This window comes from Penaeus vannamei, chromosome 4, assembly GCF_042767895.1.
Source record: "Penaeus vannamei isolate JL-2024 chromosome 4, ASM4276789v1, whole genome shotgun sequence".
NCBI lineage: Eukaryota > Metazoa > Arthropoda > Malacostraca > Decapoda > Penaeidae > Penaeus > Penaeus vannamei.
The window spans coordinates 8,671,166-8,676,165 of NC_091552.1; the positions used below are offsets into that span (position 1 = coordinate 8,671,166).

The 5,000-nt window shown below is 39.3% G+C and overlaps 1 protein-coding gene across 2 annotated transcripts in view; it reads left to right on the plus strand.

The window, feature by feature from the left end:
• The window catches only part of LOC113830559 (5-hydroxytryptamine receptor), a 590,145-nt gene that overhangs the window by 112,647 nt on the left and 472,498 nt on the right, over positions 1-5,000 (plus strand). The gene's annotated exons all lie outside the window — the stretch shown is intronic.

Genomic DNA, 5,000 nt, shown 5'->3' on the forward strand with positions numbered 1-5,000 from the left:
TCTCTCTCTCTCCCACCAACATCGTCATTATTAATTTGGTTAGGGTCACAAAGGTCGCATTACTGTGGCCAATGAGAGTTTGCGTTTTAATCTGACGACCAGAGATAAGGGTGAACAATATTTCGGTTTAGAAATGGCTCTTGCTGCAATTTGAAATGATCTTCGCATATGAGAAATGTTAAATACAGTGCTGGCAACGGAACCATAACACATGAATTCAGGCAAAATAATGCTTGTAGATCTCCCTTTTGAGATTAACTGCCAAGAAAGAAAGATTAGGAGAGGGAAAAGAAGAAAGAAAAATAAATACCCCCCCAGCTCCATTATTCTATTTTGCCAAATATAGGCGACAGATTTGTTGGCCTTTGCCGGTGCACCAAGCCTAGCGTTTTGCAGCGATCGTTTCATTCTCTAATAATGTCAATTCCTATTTATATTTCACATTATTGTTTTACTACTCGAGAATTAGTTTTTCATTGTATGATTATAAGGTGCCTAAGTTAATCAGCAATTAGGTGTGACATTGCCATATATTAAGTATATTGTAATCATTTGGAGTTGTATTATGATCACTTATTCTATGCAAGACGTGCGCATCTTCAAAGACATTTGCTAGTAATTATTTTTCACTATATATTAATTCATCTTACTAAGATAACAAAAGACCTCAATTAATCTTTAAGATATTTTTACTTGTTTGGCAATTTTAGGATTTAAGTCACGCTTGTTGAAATTTTAACAATGGTGTACTGCAGAGGGCGATTCGATATCCGACTGGAAAGGGGATAGCAGTACAAGAGCTTTTTTTTTGTCAAGGATTCGGTTACAGAACTTCAGTCGTGGTAACCTTTGTGTATTTAGCCTTTTTGAAAGGATGAAATCACGAGAAGAGAGAGCGAAAATTGCAGAATTTTGTTTGCAATAAACCACAGGTTACCAATGTTTACAACGGTAGCTAATATCAGGTGCCAGTGTCGAAACGGCTTAACGACCACGGAAGTCCAGTGGCGGAGTCTCCTGGCTAGAAAGTACGTGGCGGGAATGTGTTGTATAACTACCACCGGGGTCGCAGGGCGTATTATGTAATGGTTACAAGGATCCCGGGGTTATGCCTTTTGACAAGGTGTTAGGTGGCGTTAGTGGTGGTGCGCGTTAGAGCAAGTTTGACCGGAAGATGAGGTGGATTCCAGAAGACTTTTCCCCTCTCGAAAGTTGGCGAGCCGCTCCGTAGATTTTCACCGGTTGTAGCGTTCCAATTGCCTCTCTTACTTTTTCTTCTCCTCCTCCTCCTCCTCCTCCTTCGTCCTCTTCCTCTTTCTTCGTCCTCTTACTCTTTCTTCTTCCTCTTCCTCTTTCTTCGTCCTCTTCCTCCTCCGTCCTCTTCCTCTTCCTCCTCCTCCTCCTCCTATTCCTTTTTTCTTCGGTTTTCTTACGTTCTTTTCTCCACTCATATCGGGACTATCAAACCAACATTGTTAACTATGTCTAGTGTTATGCCCATCAAAAAGCATTATATATCTGCACTATACCTATAATTCTCTTAGAATCTCATATACATGTGCGGGTATATATCTTAGAAAGAATTATAGCAACACGCAAATTAAATACATATTTGCTTTAGTTCAAAGCTGCAAGAAGTATTTCATGGTACCTGCGTCGGTGCGGTGTCTCCCTGTATATCAAACTATAAATAACGGAAATCAGACAGTAAATTGCATTTAATTTGTGTGACGGTGAATTTCCCTGTTGTATTATTTTTCTATATTTTTTTTACTCGTATTTCTATTTTCTTGTTATGTCGTTGATCTTAGTTTTCTTCTTGTTTGTTTTCTTGTGTTTTTTTTTTTAAATACCTCATTGAGTATTATGGCGAGAGTAGATATGCAATGAAATACAGCAACATTTATTATTTACATTATCAGAATGTATACCTATTGAAATTACTTAGGTAGATTAATGGATAGATAGAAAGATAGATAGTTGGTAGATAGCGAGGTGATAAAATAAAGATAGATTGATCAAAAGATGATGAAAAAAGAGATAGATAGAAAGAAAGATAAAAGAAAGAAAGGAAGAAAGATAGAAGGATGATGAAAGAAAGATATATAGGTGATAAAAGAAAGAAAGATAGATGGTAAAAGAAAGAAAGGCAGAAAAGTGAAACGTAGTAAAGAGAGAGAAAAGGAATAGGAAACGTAGAAGTGGGCCGTGTGTATGTGTGGGCGGGGCACTTGAACAAGATCTACGCTTATTTGACCAATTTGCCTACAAGAAGCTTGATTACGATTTTTTTTTCTTTGTTTATACAGTTTTAACCTTGATTTCTAAACGTATTTGGCCCTATACACTAACTATTTATTAATGCATTTATATCGCTCTATCTGTCTGTCTGCCTTTCCTGTCTGTTTAACCTGTCTAGCTTTCTCTGCGGTATCTCTGCATTTCTCAAATTCTATTCGGCTTTAATCTTCTGTTTTTTTTTTTTTTTTTTTTCCTTTTCTTTACGTTTTTAAAAATCTTATTTGTGATTTATTCGTTTCTTTGTGTTTTTTTTTCTTTTCTTTCCTTCTTTGTGTTCTTTTGTCGGGTATACCCCCTCTCTCTCTCCCTCTCTCTCTCTCTCTCTCTCTCTCTCTCTCTCTCTCTCGCTCTCTGTCTCTTTCTCTCTCTCTCTCTCTCTCTCTCTCTCTCTGTCTCTCTGTCTGTCTCTCTCTCTCTCTCTCTCTCTCTCTCTTTCTCTCTTTCTTTCTCTCTCTCTCTCTCTCTCTCTCTCTCTCTCTCTCTCTCTCTCTCTCTCTCTCTCTCTCTCTCTCTCTCTCTCTCTTCTCGGCTGTCTCTAATCTCTCTCTTTCTCTCTCTCTCTCTCTCTCTCTCTCTCTCTCTCTCTCTCTCTCTCTCTCTCTCTCTCTCTCTCTCTCTCTCTCTCTCTCTCTCTCTCTCTCTCTCTCTCTCTCTCTCTCCCGCGTTTATAAAGATATACATTTGTATTGTAGATATTGATAGACATGTATGATATTGCGTGTGTGTGTGTGCGTGTATGTGTGTGTGTGTGTGTATGTGAGAGAGAGAGAGAGAGCGAGAGAGAGAGAGAGAGAGAGAGAGAGAGAGAGAGAGAGAGAGAGAGGAAGATATAGAAACAGAGAAAGAGAAAGAAAGAATGAATAAAAAGAAAGATAAACGAGAAACGAAAGAGAGAGAGAGAAAAAAAAGGAGAGTGAACAGTGCCACTAATTACAAGACGCGATAAGGAACGGCTTCGACCGACAACACTAACCAGCCAAAGGAAGTGCAATGGAGGGCCTAATTACGGGATTGTGCGGCGGGGGCCTCCCTGGCTCGGCCTCCTTCCCTCGATTACTAACAAGCTCTTTTCATCGCGGGCGGCGGGCGAGGGGGCACACGCGGGTGACTAATCTGGCCCGCGTTTGTGGCAGAGGGGGGGTGGGGGGTGGAGGGAGTACTCTTGCGGTCGGGGTGGGGTGGGTTTGTGTGTAGTGTTTGGGTTGGGGGTTGAGTGGGGTTATGTGGAGGTAGATTTGTTAGTGCATGCGCACGCGTATATATATACGCACGCACGTACTTAAACACACACACACACACACACACACACACACACACACACACACACACACACACACACACACACACACACACACACACATAAACAAACAAACAAACAGAAACACACAAACAAACAAACACTGCGCAGCAAACCGGAAACCGGAGAAAGAAAAAAAACATAATGTCTTGACCTAAAATCTCCGGCAGGGTAAGCAACACAGCGCAAAAAAATTGAAACCGGGAATAGTCATTGCAACAGGGAGAGTCTCAATAGCAGACTCGACGGCTAACGGACTAGGCCAGTTTACTCCGCGTGAAGATATCAGTTCCTTCTTCACATTGCTAGGAGGCCGTGTAAGAAGATCGGGCTAAGTGGGAGCCAGAGTGAAGGCCGTTTGAAAGCGTACGTTGAGACCTAAAAACGAGGAAATGTCAAGATGAAATAAGGGTATGATCAGTGTTTTTTATATGTAGGGATGTTTGGATAGATAGATATGTAGATAGATGGATAGAAAGGTAGATAGGTAGATAGATTAATAGATAGATAGGTAGATAGATAAATAGATAAACAGACAGTTGTGTAGTGTTGAGACCAAACGACAATAGCGAGATGTTAAGATTAGCTACACCGTTGATCAGTGTTTCAGATTTATTTTTAGGTAAGTAGGTAGGTAGATAGACAGCTGTAGAGTGTTTGAGACCAAATGACGAAAATTAATTGTGAAGATGAAATACGCTTATGAACGATGTTTCAAATTTATAAATATATACATATATAGATAGATAGATAGACGAAAACGATATGTTAAGATGAGCTACGCGTATGATCAAGATAGATAGATAGAATGATTGATAAATAGCTAAATGGATCAGATTTTCCTTTTTATTTTCTTTCTTTTTATATATTGTTAACGCATGATAAATTTTGATGTCCCATGTTTATAAAGGGCCACAGATCGAAATTAAATTGCACTGCAGTTTTTATTTTTCACTTTTATGTGAAAAACTATTGTTGAACAAATCCTCTGCTGAACAAAATATATTGAAGAAAAGTCAAAACCCAATATTAAAACAGTATGATCTTCAAATACCTTGATAGATTTCCTAGGCATACTGCGGAAGAGACAAAATGGAGAAAATCACAATAACACCAAAAATATGAGGATGTTAAAAATAGCACCAAGAATATAAAGATGTCCACAATAACACCAAGAATATAAAGACGCACTACCGATTTAAACTTAATGGTAGTTCTAGACTTACAGTTCGCACTGTGTTAAGGGTCAGCTTCAAACCCAAAGCTGGAGGGTTTGTCATTGGCCAGGTATCAGCTTCGGCGTTCTATAACGATAGATCTCTTACCTAACGGGGTACAGGTGCAAAGGAGAGCATCAACTTGGGTAAAGGCGTCAAAATTGTTTTCAAAACTATCAAGTTGT